The sequence below is a fragment of the Tachysurus vachellii genome, chromosome 21 (genome assembly GCF_030014155.1).
Source record: "Tachysurus vachellii isolate PV-2020 chromosome 21, HZAU_Pvac_v1, whole genome shotgun sequence".
Classification (NCBI taxonomy): Eukaryota; Metazoa; Chordata; class Actinopteri; order Siluriformes; family Bagridae; genus Tachysurus; species Tachysurus vachellii.
The window spans coordinates 11,644,547-11,661,125 of record NC_083480.1 but is presented as its reverse complement, the minus strand read 5'-3'; the positions used below and the strand labels follow the sequence as shown (position 1 = coordinate 11,661,125).

Below are 16,579 nucleotides of genomic sequence, written 5' to 3'. Positions count from 1 at the left end.
GGTTGGTGCTTTTTGGAGGCGAGTGGACATAAAGGTCAGTGTTACTTTTGGAGGCAAGTGGACAGAAAGATGCCAAAAACCCGCCAAAAACTCGCACAGGGTGCCAAAATACTTGGAGGCAAGTGGAGACGAGCATGTGACGCCATCCAAATACTCCTGAGGAAGTTCGCTTAGAAAAGTCATAGCAACAAACTTCAGACCAGGGTCTACAACATATCCGAATTTGGTGCATGTGGCTCGAAAGCCCTCGGCTGCATTAAATTTTATAAATTTTTGTCTAAGCTGAAATAGGAAAACAGAATGTTGGCTTCTACAAAGCCAACATAAATATAGCAACTTTCATATATGGTGGGTTGTGATTTCTACCAGTGTGACTAAATCCTTGTTTAATCTATGCTTCATGGACCCTGGGGTGTAACTGGACTTCGACGGTGAGACAAACAGGAAGTGAAATGAGTGTTCCTGCAGTGTGTTGCAGATTCTGAGAATGCCAGTAGAACTTTAAGGCCAATTTTTCTATTACACACAAAAACCACTACGTGCCTCACCACACACATTAATATGAAGAGGCTCTTATTGTATCTCTTCCACGTATTGTCTGAACTGGAACAGGAGCTCTATATTGTAAGTACATTAGAAAGCCCAGAGGGGGATGTGTTCTCATCACACCAAGCAGATCTCCTTTTTAAATTAAATTAGCCACTATTAGGAAATTGCTTCAAAAGAATTTAAACAGGTGTAAAACAAAAGAATATCACTGAGTGAAAAGAGATTCACTTCTTTAATGTTTACCTGCAAAAGTATGTGCACTAATGTTACCAACATACATCTTACATCACAAATCAGTTCACACAAACATAGAGTTAATGTATGTACAGTATATTCCTGCACTGAATTTTCCCTAAATGACATTTGTGTTGCTGGAAAATGATTCTTAATAAAAATAAATGTACTTTTTTGTATTTGAGAGAGATGTGGTGTTACATTTTGTGGCTGAATCACAAAGAGGGTTATACTGAGTGGTTAGTGCTTTATGTTAGTGTTTACTCTTCCGCTGTGGCCCAGAAAAGAAAAAAGAGGGATAAAGGAGGCTGGCAGGGGAAGCAATCTAACAGGCTAAGGAGCGAGACGGTCTCACAGCTGAGCACTCCTAATCAGTTTAGAATTTAGTATTAAACACTTCTGCATTTCTCTTCATCACTCCATGTTGGCCTACTGCCCTCTACACTGGCCCAAATACAGCTCTCTCTCCCTCTCTCACTCAGCCTCTCTCAGTCACTCTCTCCCTCTCTCACCCAGCCACTCTCCCTCACTCTATTTCTCTCTGTCTCCCCCTCTCTCAGTCACTCTCTCCCTCTCTCACCCAGCCATTCTCCCTCATTCTTTTCTCTCTGTCTCCCCTCTCTCAGTCACTCTCTCCCTCTCTCACCAAGCCACTCTGTCTCCCCCTCTCTCAGTCACTCTCTCCCTCTCTCACCCAGCCACTCTCCCTCACTCTCTTTCTCTCTGTCTCCCCCTCTCAGTCACTCTCTCCCTCTCTCCCTCTCTCACCCAGCCACTCTGTCTCCCCCTCTCTCAGTCACTCTCTCCCGCTCTCACCCAGCCACTCTCTCTCACTCTCTTTCTCTCTGTCTCCCCCTCTCTCAGTCACTCTCTCCCTCTCTCACCCAGCCATTCTCCCTCATTCTTTTCTCTCTGTCTCCCCTCTCTCAGTCACTCTCTCCCTCTCTCACCAAGCCACTCTGTCTCCCCCTCTCTCAGTCACTCTCTCCCTCTCTCACCCAGCCACTCTCCCTCACTCTCTTTCTCTCTGTCTCTCCCTCTCTCAGTCACTCTCTCCCTCTCTCAGTCACTCTCTCCCTCTCCTACTCAGTGTCTTCTGCGTGTGTGTTTCTGAGCGCTTGTTCAAGACTTAGCAAAAAGTCAACATCAAAAACCACACACTACTAAACTACACTACATCCATTAGTGAGAAGATTCTTTGACTCACTATTCGGTACATTACTTTGTGGTTTTAAACACAGCCAGAGATAGACCTAGGTGCTCTTCCTGGAATCTCTCTGAAAAAAATCAATTCATTTAGAGCATTTTATTTTCAGCAGCCCCACAAAAATCATGAGCATATTTTTTTTGAGTCAGGCCAACTTTAATAACGACACCAACAACCTTAAACCAAATTAAGTCAAGGGGCACTTACGCTACAGGCTACAATCTGGTGAATTTTTAGAATAACCTCTAAAATGAATAAATAATAGTCAGATGAGTTGACAATGTATCATCCAGCTTATAGTTTTGAGTGGAGGTAATGTCATTAACCAGGGTTAACAGGTTTCAGCAAAATTTCCAGCCCTACATTTTAAAAACCACAAAAAATACCTGAAACTAGCCCAAGGGATTTGGGAAATGGCGGACGTGTCTTTTTATCTTCTCGGCTTTTCCATGTGGAATCATGGATTTCACACATATTTCTGTTAATATTAACTTTATCCACTCCATAATCCCACTTTCCCTCTGCCAGTCTTTGCAATATACAGCATAGGTCTAGACACAATGTACTTAACTTTCTGAGGAACTTTATTACATGTAATTCAGATTATTTTCTATAAAACAAGATCTTGGTGGGACTGGATTATTAAATTTATAAAATAGCCCAATATGGCTTCCCTGTTATCTGTGAACTACCCTGACCACTTGTGTTCATAGTGTGACCATGGGGCAGAGAGATTTCTGCCACACAGAATTTTTTTAAAGCTGTTCCAATTCCTATTTCTGACAACTAGGGGCAACTTTATGTGAGGCAAGAAGCCTCATGATTGTACAAACAAGAGCAAATAAAATGGAAATTTGCTTATACCTGTCAAGTAATATATATTTTATATAATTGGTTATAGAGTTGTGAGTTAGGACTTGATATAAACTCTGAATGCAAAGATTAGTATTTTAGTATTTGATGAAGGGCTAAAATAAGGACATACTACCACTATTCATTAAAAAACTCCAGCTCAACTACAAACCATCTCAGTGCTACACAAAGAAAAGATTTGTAAGTACTTTAAATGTTGCGATTAATGATGTATAAAACTTTTCTTCCCTTAAAAGTATGTCATTAAGTAGAAGTGCAGGTATTCAAATTTAATAACAATTTAAGTAATGTACAAATATTACAGAAGAGTTACCTCTGGGTATACTTGGAAAACGTAATCGGATCAGCTATTAAAGGCTTTATGAAGAACAGATCGATTGCCTTTTCCTCATCACCTGGGTAGCTAAATAAATGCTGGCTGACAGATAAAGATGAGAAGTGAGTGAGTGAGTGAATATTATGAACTGAAATGACAAATAAATAATAATGAAAGCAGCCATGTCACCATATAGTAATGCTAAAGGAATACTTGATTCTTACAGCAAGCTAGCTGCTATGATTGGATTTCTCCATAACAACCAGCTTACAAAATATTTCTAATGAAAAAACATTGGACCAGGAAATCATTTCTCTTCATATCAGTAACGACTACTTAAATGTTATCTTTTAAACAAGAGATTGTGTGTGTGTTCTTCCATTCATGTCTGGTATATATCTTAGTCATCTCTCTTCTATCACACACACACACACACCCACACACACACACACCCACACACACACACACACACACACGTTTTGATATATTTGTGAGGACCCTCCTCCTCGAGGTTTATTTATTACTGTTGTTAATTAACACCTAACTTTAACTTCCAGGACAGCTGGCACAACACTGTAATTCTGCTGACATTTATTCCTTGGTGTTTAGGCCTCACAAGGAGCTAAATACATGCCCACAGGCACAGACACACACAGACAGACACACACACACACTTCCCACTCAAGGTCAGACAGTAAGAATGCTGGTGAGGGAGTGGCTGGAGATGACATCATTACTACAACAGCTCTAAAGACAAGATCAATAGACAAGTCGCTCTGGGCTGAAGCGTGAGCTCATTTTCTCAGCCAAGACCTGATGACTACAGCCTTCCAGTGTGTATGTATGTGTTGTGGACAGCAAGGGAAAACCATTATACAGCACAAACGTGCAATTCCAACTAGCAGGCTGGTATTTGAGCCGTGAATCTATCACGATTTTAATAGTGAGAAATGACTGTACGTATCCGCTTGAGCTCCGCAGGTGCTTAGTAGCATTAACCCTCCTTTATTCTCTCTCAAACAAAACAGTGTCACCTAAATAAGGCTTTATTTATGTTTGCTTCAATGGTACAGTGCCCTCCACTGGATAAATATGTGGTATTTCTAATTGCTTGTGTCCTGCATGCTGTTCCTATTCCAACAAATAAATCACAGCAAGGTCAAACCCATAACTGGCATTCTCAAATCTCCATTAGCATTCAACCCCACTTCTCTGTTCCTCGGAGATGAAACAACACATAAGGCAGGAAACTCACACATACTTTCAATATCTAAAGGCTAAATAGATATGGAAAACTCTTCTGACTTAGATCAGGTGAAGTGGAGAAGCTTTATTCAGCCCTGTGCTGTGATGTGCTCTCCTCTCCCTCTCCTCTCCCATCATTGTATCTGTAGCATCAGTCTGATGCAGAGATAGTCACGTCCCGACCTGTGCTAACATAACAATCAGGACAAAAGCAGCAGTAAGCAGATAGCACTGAGTCTCTCGAGTTACCAAGCCGTACTGGAACAACCTCTGTGTCTGGGTTGACCAACGGCATTGTCCAGCATTCATACAAAGCCATTCAGATCATAGGTGTACGTTACGTTCAGACATTGTTGTCAAATGCTTCAATCCAGCAGGTCAAGGATCAGTTTTCCGTTCTTAAAGCTCTTTTTAAAGCTCTTAAGGCAGGTTTGGTAAAATTCTGAGCTCAAATCTTGGGAGATGGAGTCACGGGTGGCTTCAACGAGAGGTATCCAAAATGGCTGCCGTAGTAAATTATGCTTTATATAGACTTCTTTTACCTACGTTCCCAGACACCAAATATTGACAAAACAATAAAAAAAACTGTGTAAATTTGACTTTGCTGTACAATTGCTTGTTGATCAGCTGTGTAGACTGCAGTGAGTTTATTGTCAGGACTGAGGCGCTTTTCTGTAGCTCACACTGGCATCCTGCATTATTCCAGTTCTTGCAGTAAGTGTAAATGCTGATCTCAGATGACTTTGTTAGGCTTTCTGAGCATCAGCACAGCATAAAAAGGGCTTTCACACACATCTACAGCAAAAACTGCTGAGCCATACTCTTATTTTCATTTTGTATCACTTCAAAGAAATGCAGTATGGGAAAAAAGAACTAATTACAGACAAAAATATTATTACACAGCAACGCATATCCAACTGTCTCCAATGATTAAACACACAGTGAGCTGAGATACGAGCTGGCTAAATAAAGTCTTAATAAATGTTCGGAAAGGTCACCAAAAGTATATAAAGGAAGGAATGAATGAAAGAAAGAATGAATAAAAACAGTGGTGGACTGTCCAAAGGTGCATTTGGAGACATATACCATATACATCGATATATTGACTGATACTACGCCATATATTCAACAAATGTTATTCTTCATAGCAACTTTAGTCACAACAGTGAAAAATCTAAAAATTCTTCTTTTGAATGACTGAAATATGCTGCAATCATAAATGGAGTTATTAGTGCACATAATGAACAAAAACATCCAGATACATTCATTGTGTTTATGTTTCTTTACTGCATTTCATTTCAAACACAGCTGAACACAAGTTATTAGAATGATCACTGCTACCTGGTCTAGACTCTTACTTGGAGTGTAATTAATCAACCAAAAGAAACAGAGTTTCACCAGTTGCTTAGAAAATTGAAATATCTAATTTCATTAAGCCCATGATTGAAAAATTGAAGCATGTGAAAGAACAATGCGAAACATTTTCTTTCAAACAAAACTATTGTTTGATAAAGAGTTTAACTTTGTCTGTGCTGGGGCATTGATTGACTTTTAGAACAGTTCACATCTTTCTGTTCTTTAAAAACTGGGGTACGTAGTTAGCTTGTTCATGTTCATTCGCATCTTCTCAACTCTGAACTGTCTGATAATTCTGAAAATTCACTAGACAGTGACCCATTGTATAAGTTGAGTGCAATAAACTAGACTATTGTCTTAACTAGTGGTTTGAAAGGAAGAAAGAATAGTAAAAAAAACATCTATTGTAAAAGTTTATATAACTACATATTAGATATTGAGTAATTCCACATGTGCACTGAGTAGTAGGACAGCCAGTGAACAAAGCCAGTGCTACAGCGTTAGCTCATTGCTGGGACACTAAGTTGCCTGGTAACTCAGTCACATAAAGAACCTGTTGCATGGTTACATAGCACAAGCTCGCTTTGCTGTGGTCTGTTGCAAGCAGACACAAACATGATTAAGAAGTCAAAGCCAAAACAAGATACTTACCTCACTGCACAAACACACACGCTACACAAATATGCTGAGGTGGTTACAAGAAGCTGCACACCTGAGTAAATAGCTTCAAAAACAGTTCAGTCAAAAACAAATACGGTGTAAATAAGGTGGAAGTAATAGGAAACTATAGACATTTACAGATATCTATCCAGCTGCTTTAGTTTAGTTGTTTAATAGTAGTGCCAAAGGTCTAAATGTAATTGAGGAAACATTGTGTAGTTCTAGTAGAAATACATACAGTATATTAACTTCTGAATGTATTGTCTTACAAAAAAGGAAAAACATTTAGGTCAGTTAGGGCATGTGATAACACTGTGGTGGGGAAAAAATGATAAAAATCAAAGAATAGCTTAGCACAACAATCTAATTAACACAGTGTTCTTAGTTTTCAGTCTATAATCTACATTAATAATAGCTGAGTGAAAGAAAAGTTCTACAAAATCTGTTCTACAAAACATTAACCAGCTATGTTAGCATTACTAGACTACTCATCTGCTAATTTTTAAAACAAGTCAGCTATAACAAGTTCTGCAAATAAAAACAAAACAAGTTTATGGACAAATAGCTAAGCAAATGTATTATTAGCTTAAACAATATTAGCTTATATGTTATTATTATTAGCTAGCTAGCTCAGCTTGCCAATTTGGTCTAGTTTCTCTGCAAATATTAGCAGCCTACTTTAGATTTCTACATTAGATTGTGTATTTTAAGCAAGCAAAAATACAGTTATAGTTATACCGAGAAGAGTTGTAAACCGATTTAATTTAAGAATATATAGGAAACTACAGGTTACAGCATGGAGTAGCTTTTACAAGAAACAAGCAACTTTAGCTACAGAAAAATATCTTTGATTATCCTGTGTATCTTAAAGAAAATGAATGTGATTCTCTGGGGAAAGTGTACTTCTAGAGAATATGTGCTGCTGTCTGTGATACAGGTCTCTCTGTCTATATCCATGGGGAAAACCCCACACAGAACATACAAAACAAAATGGAAACAGAGCTTTGATAGTCTGACATCTCACTGTGAGGCAGATACTAAGAAATTACATTTGTTACAAATTGTACTGGGGACGTCCTGTGGCCCAGCGCTGTTAACGAAACAGAAGCTGAGGCATAAAACACAGCTTTCATTAGAGTGCATGGATGCTTGACAAAGTTGCACTCATTATTTGAGATATTTCTGTGGTAACAATGCAATCTCATGCTTTATTACCCCCATCTGCAAAGCTTCTTGATGTCGTTAACCAAAAAATTAAGAATTTGGGTATGAATAAACTACATAAATGTGACATCAGAGATTAGACATCCATGCACAAGACCCTTGAATCCACACTGAGAGTTGTTGTATATTAATATTAAGAATAAGTGCACTGTACAGCATTACTGTAATAAAACTGAGTCGATTTATACTTCCTTTATTGATAAGTTTGTCCATGGAATTTAGCTACAGAGAGTGATGCTTTAGCCTTTTAGTCTCTCCAACTCTCTCAGCTCTTCATCTGTACACCCGCTTCCACAGCTTAATATGTTACACACACTGCTATAGTACTTGTCATCTCACAGAACAAGTCTTTGCTTTAACTCAAAGTAACTGTGCCGTACAGTCGTGATGCATTCTGGGATAACACTGAAACATGAGCCATAACACATAAGTGTGTACAGGTGGCCAGTATTTGAAAAATAAAAGGCTTTATTGCCTGTCTGTACTTCAAAACACATTTCTTTACAGAAAGCCAAACAGATGTGAGACGTTCCAATATTTATGCCTACTTCCAGGTTTAGGGTGTTAGCAATTAAAAGCACACTGATATGCAATAGATTCAGCCTTTAGATGGAGCTGAAGTTACGATTTGACTGTTAAAAATGTTTATTGACAGGATTTAAAACTAAACTAATGACTTGTATTAACATAATCCTAGAATCATTTAGTATATATATATTTTACAGTTTTTAAGAGTCTGTTTACTGAGTTAGACACAGTGAGAAACTATTTATAACCTCCATAGCTGAGGTTTCCATAACATTTGCATAAAAGCCGGGGCACTCACACCCCACTCATTTACACACAGGACGATTCATACAAAGCCTGTTTGTGTGTGTGTGTGTGTGTGTGTGTGTGTGTGTGTGTGTGTGTGTGAGTGCATTTGGGAGGGACAAACCTTAAGAGTGTACATGTGTGAATGCGTAGCAAGTGTGTCACTATGCTCCCTCCCTTGTTATCAAAGCAGCAAAGGGGTGTGTGTGTGTGTGTGTGTGTGTGAGTGTGTGCATGTGTGTAGAAGCTGTTAAGCAGGATTGTGTGTACTCTAGCAAAGCGAGGCTTGCCGTATGTGTGTGTGATGAGTCACAGCCTGACACAGCAGGGGGATTAATTACACTCCCTTAGTCTGTGTGTTTGTGTGTGTGTAGCATGAGCATATATTAGCGTTGTCCTGAGTATCGATGGCCATGTTTAAGTAAAAGTGTTCACTTCCTCAGGATTACGGCATGCAACGGATACGGCTCACTGCTCTTACCCTAGGAAGTTTGTATCTTCAAATAAAATTCGATGCAGCTTTTGTTCATCTCACACAGACCGGTTACACAAGGGATGGTAGCTAATGTAAGAGCAAAACGTCACCAGAAGTCGCTGGGTGATGTCATAAACAAATCTTTGATTTATGCTAATTTGCATATCAAAAAGTGAAAAGAAATTAGATTTTCTGAAGACAAAAATTACAAAATACAAAACAAAAAGTGAGTACTTTTTGACAAATAATGATTAGTTTTTGCTTGGTGATCGTCATTGTTTATTATAGAGAAAAATGTTGATCAATGATTTTCATTTACATTTATTCTTTTGCGTATGCTTTTATCCAGTGGGACTTAATGAGTAATACAAGGAAAGTGATACATCAAGCAGACTACAGTACACATCATTCTACCATACAAGTCTTTTAATTTAGTTCTACAGTGCAGATCTTTTTGGGGTGGTGGAGGGATACGTTAGGGGTAAATTAAGTGTTCGTGAAAGAGGTGGGACTTTGGCCTTTAGATAGTGGTGGATTGAGATTTAAATTTCTTTACACCGCTTATGGACAGTTAGTTTGAAGGTTTTGGAAAGAGACCTCATGCCTCTCTGAGTACTAGGCTATCAGTGCTGGTTGTTGATTGGTTATTTGAGAACAGTGCTGGTTGTTGATTGGTCAGCAGTTTGTGTAAGTGCAACTCACTCTTTTCACACACTGGTGGTGAATCAGTTAAACCTGCTTTCTCAACTCCTGATGTGAGCTTAAGAGTCATATTGAGTGTAGGGCACTCTTTGTTGTTTGGTTTTTTCTTTAAGTCAACAGATCTAGCAAAAAAGTTGCTTAGTTAGCAACCCTGAGCCGGATCGCACAGAACATTCCCTGGGCTCTCTCAGTGTGTGCAATCCCCAAAGCTCAGATGACCATTATCATGACTCAGGCTAAAAAATAAGTGTCTCAGCAGCTTATTTGTATAACACTCAAGTCATAATCTCTATTCACCTTTTAATTTGGGCTGTGTGTTAAAGGCTGACTTAAGCATGGACAAGAATAGCAACACTATAAAGAAAGATCTAATCAAAGTCATATCCTCTTGCATCCTAACGACCTCTATAAAAAAATTGTAACATTGGTAAAAAAAAAAAATAAAATAAAATAGCACACCTAGTCCTTACAAATAAATGACTGAATGATTCTGGTTTTATAAGATGTGATTTTTTTCATTCTTTTCATTAGCCTTATTGTTCCCAAGTGGCCCAACAGAAAAGCTTTCAACCCGTCATCCAGAGATCAAGAGATTCATTCCCAATGATGCCACAGCCAGCAGCGGATGGAATTACATCCTCCTGTGTCAATCAGAGCAGCACTCGCAGACGCATTCCTTCAAATGTATTCAGTCGTGTGGTGATGTAGCATGAGGAGCAGTTTAAAAAGATGTGGTGGCTTTTGTTCACCACTGGTTACTGCTGTGTGACAGGTCACATGAATAGCTAGTGGGTAGGAACAAGCAAATAAACTAGGAGAAAATTAGCAAATATACACATACATACATACATGGGAACAATCTCTAAAAGCAAATCGCAAATCTTCAGTTCTGTCCCTTGTTCCTAAAAAGCATCATGCATTTTGAAGTATAAGAGGAAAAGGAAAGTTTTAACTGCTGCTGTAATTTCCTTTACAGGCAGCAGAGGGCTCTGAATACGACTGCTCCATTTTGCATGTTATTTCCCAGACTCAGAGTATAATAAATGACATGTAGCAACATAAGATTGGAGCATGTTCTTTACTTCACCAAACTGAGTGTCAGAAGCCAGTTTCAATCTCAAGGTCACACGCATCAAGCAGGCATTTATATGATCAAGTGCTTCTGCTCAAAACTATCAGCAATCTAATCAGTCATGACCGGCTTTCCAAGCCTTTAGCTTATCCTCACAGCAGCCTGGCTACACTAAAATTGTCCGCATTATAGCTGTCACTGGACCTTTTCTTATATATTTGCAGGATTTTCATATATATTTTTACAGGATCAGCGCAAGGCTTGAGAGGAAAAATGTTTTAACAGGAGGTATCAAATGATCCAGTCCAAAAGCCTGAGTCATACACACCTGTGCCTCGTGCACATTTTCCCCTACATTCTTCTTTCTCTCTCTCTCTTTCTCTCTCTCTCTCTTTCTCTCTCTCTCTCTCTCTCTCTCTCTCTCTCTCACATACACACACACACACACAAGCACATGCACACACACCCTTTACATACACTCCTATTCTGTAATCTTAAACTCCACAGTCATTATCTGGTGATGTTAACGGAGTAAAGATCTGGGCTATGTCTACGTGCCTGGGTCAAATCTCATCTGCAAACAATTCGGAGGCGGTCAGTGGTTTTCCCAAAGCAATGCAGGAAATGTTCGCACGTCTCCATGCGATTTTGGTTAACAGTCATCTGATACGTCTCTGTTGCAGTATTAAAGCCTCAGAGAGAGTTTGAATCAATGTCTAGAGCTGGAACAAGGCTCTGAGATTTTGGAGAGGTATAATCAGTTCGTTCTGTGTGTATTTCTGATAGATTAGGCCTGTCCTGAGTTTGACTAATAGCCCAGCACACAATGCACCAACCGGAGCACTTAATCCACTTTGGGCAGGAGCGGGATGGGCTCGGGGGCTGGAGGAAATGACACGCGTCACCGTTAATGAGCCAGAGTCTGGGACGATACATCAGCATTAAGACATTTCACATTCACACAGCTGAAACTGAACTATTCACTCGCATTCAGTGTGATCTGCTCCACCTCCTCACACACACAAACACACACATTTGCGCACACACACGCACACCCACACATGCACACTTGGAGTCGGAGAACAAGAATCACAAATCCAGCAGTCTTATGCAAATCAAATACGCGCACACAAAACATGCGCTCATGCACAGACACGTTCTCACACACCCCCTGTGTTCAGCTTGACACAGTGCTGGATGCTCAGCGTTGCACAAAGTCCAAGGCAGCAATAAAACTGCCAGACTCCCACGCTCTCTACTCCAAACCTCCCCACTACAGAGGGACGTGCAGCTCAGACATGGGGAGTTAGCAATGTGTGTGTGTGTGTGTGTGTGTGTGTGTGTGTGTGTGTGTGTGTGTGTGTGTGAGAGAGAGAGAGAGAGAGAGAGAGAGAGAGAGAGAGATTTATTATAGTGTTTGTAAATCTAAACCTCAATGTTTTCTGTTTGTGTTAAGCATGTAATTGTGTGAAAGAGTCTCAGTGCTTGTCTATGCATGAGATACAGTGCCGTGTGTGTGTATGTGTATGTGTGTGTTGGGGAGCAAATTTCCCCAAAAGGATAGTTATGCCTGACACTTTTTATGTTGCTTGAACATTTATCTGATCCCCACAAGGAAAACTTGAAGGAGGTCCACAAGGATAGTAAGAGATAAGTGTGTGTGTGTGTGTGTGTGTGTGTGTGTGTGTGTGTGTGTCTGTGTGTGTGTGTCCTATGACAGGGCCTTAATTAAACCTATTAAAAGCATTCAGATTTAATTTCCTAAAAGATTTTGTACTTAAATGTCTAAGCAGTAGTGATCATTAATACAGCACAACTGTTACTGAGGTAAAATCATTGTATTATAAATACTGATCTTAATTCCTCGTCTTACCGTGCATCCATATAACGATCGACTGGAAGCTTTTTTCTTATCCGAGCTCCTCCATGTCACAGCTCGACTGAACATCTGAGTTTCACTGGATATGTTCACTACATATTGTACACTCTAACATAACGATCAAACCTACACAGTACACTGAACGGTCAGTCAGCAGCTGGAAATGCACTTAAATCTGATGTCATTTTTACATGGATAATACAAAATGTATGCCTTTAAATTATTATTAATACAGATTTTCCTAAATAAAGCAACAACAGTCAAAAAAAGGTTGAAGAAATCAACAAAATGTGTGTCTGTGTGTGTTTTAACAGATTTACAAACAGTGACAGTGTAGACTATTTGTAACTAGAGCTAGAACAGAGGATGTTCATTTTCTGCCTGAATATGTAAATACTACGTAACTTTATACATATAGTGTATGAATTCAGCCAGCTCCTTGACACCTGGGTGCCCTGTCTGTCTCTATACACTCCTACACACATACACACACATGCACACCAAACCCAGGAGAGAAACGGTGAAGGAGACGTGTTAGCTGCATGCAGGAAGGAGTTACACAACTTTGTTTTCTGCAGGCTGTTCCTGTTTGTGCAGTCAAATGAAGTACCGAATTACTGTCTCGCTGTCCAGCAGACTGACAGACAGACAGAAGTGAAGAGTGATTTCTGACGCCAGGACCTGCAGTGGATTGTACACACACACTTGTCGTTCCAGTGGTAGCTTTGGCAGATATTTCGCTTCCCTTCTACCTTTTGGCTAATGCTGCTGCCAGTCACACCATCTGGAAACTTCCGTGCCAACTGCTATCCAACCCTCCATCCGTTTTCACCAAACTTCATGTACCTCCAGTTTGTCTGAAAGTGATTCTTACTTTTTTATATAGTAATTATATCCAACGGGTTTGCTCAAGTTATCACTTCTTTATCTTTACTACTTACAATAGAGTTTATTTGTCATCTCAGAGCTCTTACTTTATTAACTCAATTTAAACCAATGCTACGTTTTTGTCTCTTATGATTAAACAAAGTGTCCCAGTAGTAATTTTTCGATTCTTTCAGATCTAAAAAAAGCACTTGCTGTGCTGTTTTAAAGAAAATCCATTCATTGTTTCTGCTTTACTTCCACAACCACACATTCAACTGTCAAAACCGTATGTTCACTGTATTGACATTTTTAAGGAAAAAAAAATTCCGGGTCAGAAAATATACAGAAACTGAAGCCTGAAAACAGTCAGATCGGCCATGTAAAATATTGTTAAACTTGTTTTTTCTTTTTTCTTTCCCAAAAATCACTGAAACCGTGTGTTTATGATACTAAAAGTGTTTCTAAAAAAACCTTTTCTATGCATGTTATACTTATTATTTGATCTCTTTTCAGGTTTATCTGAAAACATTTTTTGCTATAGTTCATGCTTTGCTTTTTCAGTTCCATGTAGACTTTACAAACCCAGAGGGCATGAAGAGAAGCTCGCACTCTGATATGTCTTCAGCAAGTCTGAAGTCAGAGAAATAAACACAGATGTGATATGTCAAATCCTAAATGTACTGGAGGATGACACGGCAAGAAGGGCTTGCTAAAGGGCCTGATAAAATGTATATAGGAAAACAAAACACACAGCCTTACACTGTAACTTATGGCAATGGAAAGCATCTCTGAAACTAAGTGTACTCAATTAAACCACTTAGCGAAGAGTTTACAGCCTTAAACAAGACGTTCGATGAGATGTTTTCTTTCACACTGGTGCTGCACAATATAATAATGTCTGTTTTGAATTTAACACAAGAACGATAAACACGCGCTTCTCCGTTCGCTTCTCTGACGTCTAAAAGTGAGGCAACTTGAGCCAGAGAGGAAAAAGTGTCCATGAAAGTCTGTGAAGACGCTTTTAAGGTATTTTTGAAGAAATAACTCAAACCCTGTAAACGGTCTCTGGTCCAATGAGCTACTTTGTGTTAAATAATCTCAATAAATACATGTGATTGGTCAATTCTACAGTTTTTTGGGGGTTTTTTTTATAGTATTTTTTTATACCTTCCTGCACTGCATTTACTTAATTCAAATTTGTATATCAGTTTCAGGTAACTGCCTAGAGTAACATTAACACAATTAACACAACCGAACTCACACCTGTGGTGAGAATCGAACCCACAACACTGGTGTTTTGCAACAGACGCATCACTGCTGCAATCTTCTAACGTACATGGTTTAACCACTGAAATTTAATACCGTAGTTACACTGTAGTTCCCATCAGTGCCGACATCCACATGAGATTTCACTGGTTTATGTAAATTTTATATGAGCCGATCACTCACTCTAAATTATTCAATCTAGCCATTAAGCAACTTGTTAAAATTCAGTTTAGAATAAACGATGAAATCGTGTTTTGTTGATAAATGTAATATTTCTCTGTGTGTGTGTGTGTGTGTGTGTGTGTGTGTGTGTGTGTGTGTGTGCGTATTCAGTTTGTTTTGCAGAAATACTTTTCCACATCTGGACCGAAGCCGATCCCTTCACAATCTCTTCGAGGATGAAAAAATCAGCGGTGTTGCAGATGTGCATTATACTGTAATTGTAGCCCTGCAGATAACCGATAATCCCTCACGCCTGACGCTGTTGCTGTTGTACATCCCTGCTCTCACCTCGGCATGAAGTGCAATGCAAATGCTTCAGATTTGCTTTGACTGATATAATCTAACCGGTTATGTGATCACGCCACATGTCACACTACTGCAGTCATTATACGGTGCAAATCAACAGTACAGACAAGGAGGAAGAGAATGAATGAGAAGTAGACACAGATGAGCTCATGATCCTGGTGCTGTGTCAGAGTCTCTCGTCCATAACTGATTTGAAATCCTGCTTCACATGGATATGTCTCATTGATACAGTGAGAGAAAGAAAGAAAGAAAGAAAGAAAGAAAGAAAGAAAGAAAGAAAGAAAGAAAGAAAGAAAGATTGCTGTATATGAGACACACCTATCACAGATAATGACAGACAGGAGTCTTTTGTTGTAATGTCCAGTCATAGACTCTGAGTGTGACGCCCTTGTGTGTGTGTGTGTGTGTGTGTGTGTGTGTGTGTGTGTGTGTGTGTGTGTGCCTGTGTGTAAGCTACGTACATTAGAAAACAAGAAATCCAAGAATGGAAGAAATTGTGAGAAATGAGATAAAGTAAAGGAATGGGCAGACACTAGTAGGCAATTTCTAACAATTACACAATTCCCATTGTATAACAGTGTAGGCGTCACCCACCCTCTGCAACCCATACACTCACTCTGAAGTATATTTAGAGCTGTGCACTGACACACACACACACACACACACACACACACACACACACACACACACACACAGACTGCCTTAGCATTACATGGAGCGTCCCTGCTTGATAAAGTCACCTCAGAATAAAGTCACTTACTAGTACAAGTCACATCCAAAGCTCTTAAGCTGCTCGTCAATCCAAATCCAAGTCCTGGAGGAATCCTGAGGGAAGAGGAAGGAAATACTAAATACCCCCGGAATTGGAATTGCAGTGAGCTGTGCGTGTGATGTCTGAACACCATCATTTAGCACTAAAGAAAACAATCCTTCACTTAACCTCACGTCATTTCCTCATGCCAAAGCATGCACAGTTCGTACGACAGAGGCTAATTATTCTGTTACTAAATTTAGAGCACATTATTCAGGAACTCCTGTGAAACTCATAGGAAAGATATTCAGTTACGATAACAAACAATGTTTAAGTCTGAACCTGTCCCAATGAGGTTAAAGGGTTAACAGAGTACTCCAGTGTTTTTATTCTGAAACTGATCTGTAGATATCTCATCAGCAGCGTAAGTACGATTCCCACAAACATGGATGTCGACCCAGTTCTTTGTTCTGTGATACACACATTTAAAACCTGTTTAAGTCCAGAGGGAGCCACTGAATTTCAGTAGATGCAAAATATATGTCGATATAATAAAAATTCA

At 39.4% G+C, this 16,579-nt stretch overlaps 1 protein-coding gene across 2 annotated transcripts in view; it reads right to left on the bottom strand.

Annotated features, from left to right (window-relative positions):
* atxn1a (ataxin 1a) overlaps positions 1–16,579 on the bottom strand; it is a 99,425-nt gene that overhangs the window by 38,210 nt on the left and 44,636 nt on the right. For both annotated transcript variants that reach the window (XM_060897556.1, XM_060897557.1), the window contains exon 2: positions 16,027–16,091. The gene's annotated coding sequence lies outside the window, so the exon portion shown is untranslated. The remainder of the gene's footprint in view (positions 1–16,026; positions 16,092–16,579) is intronic.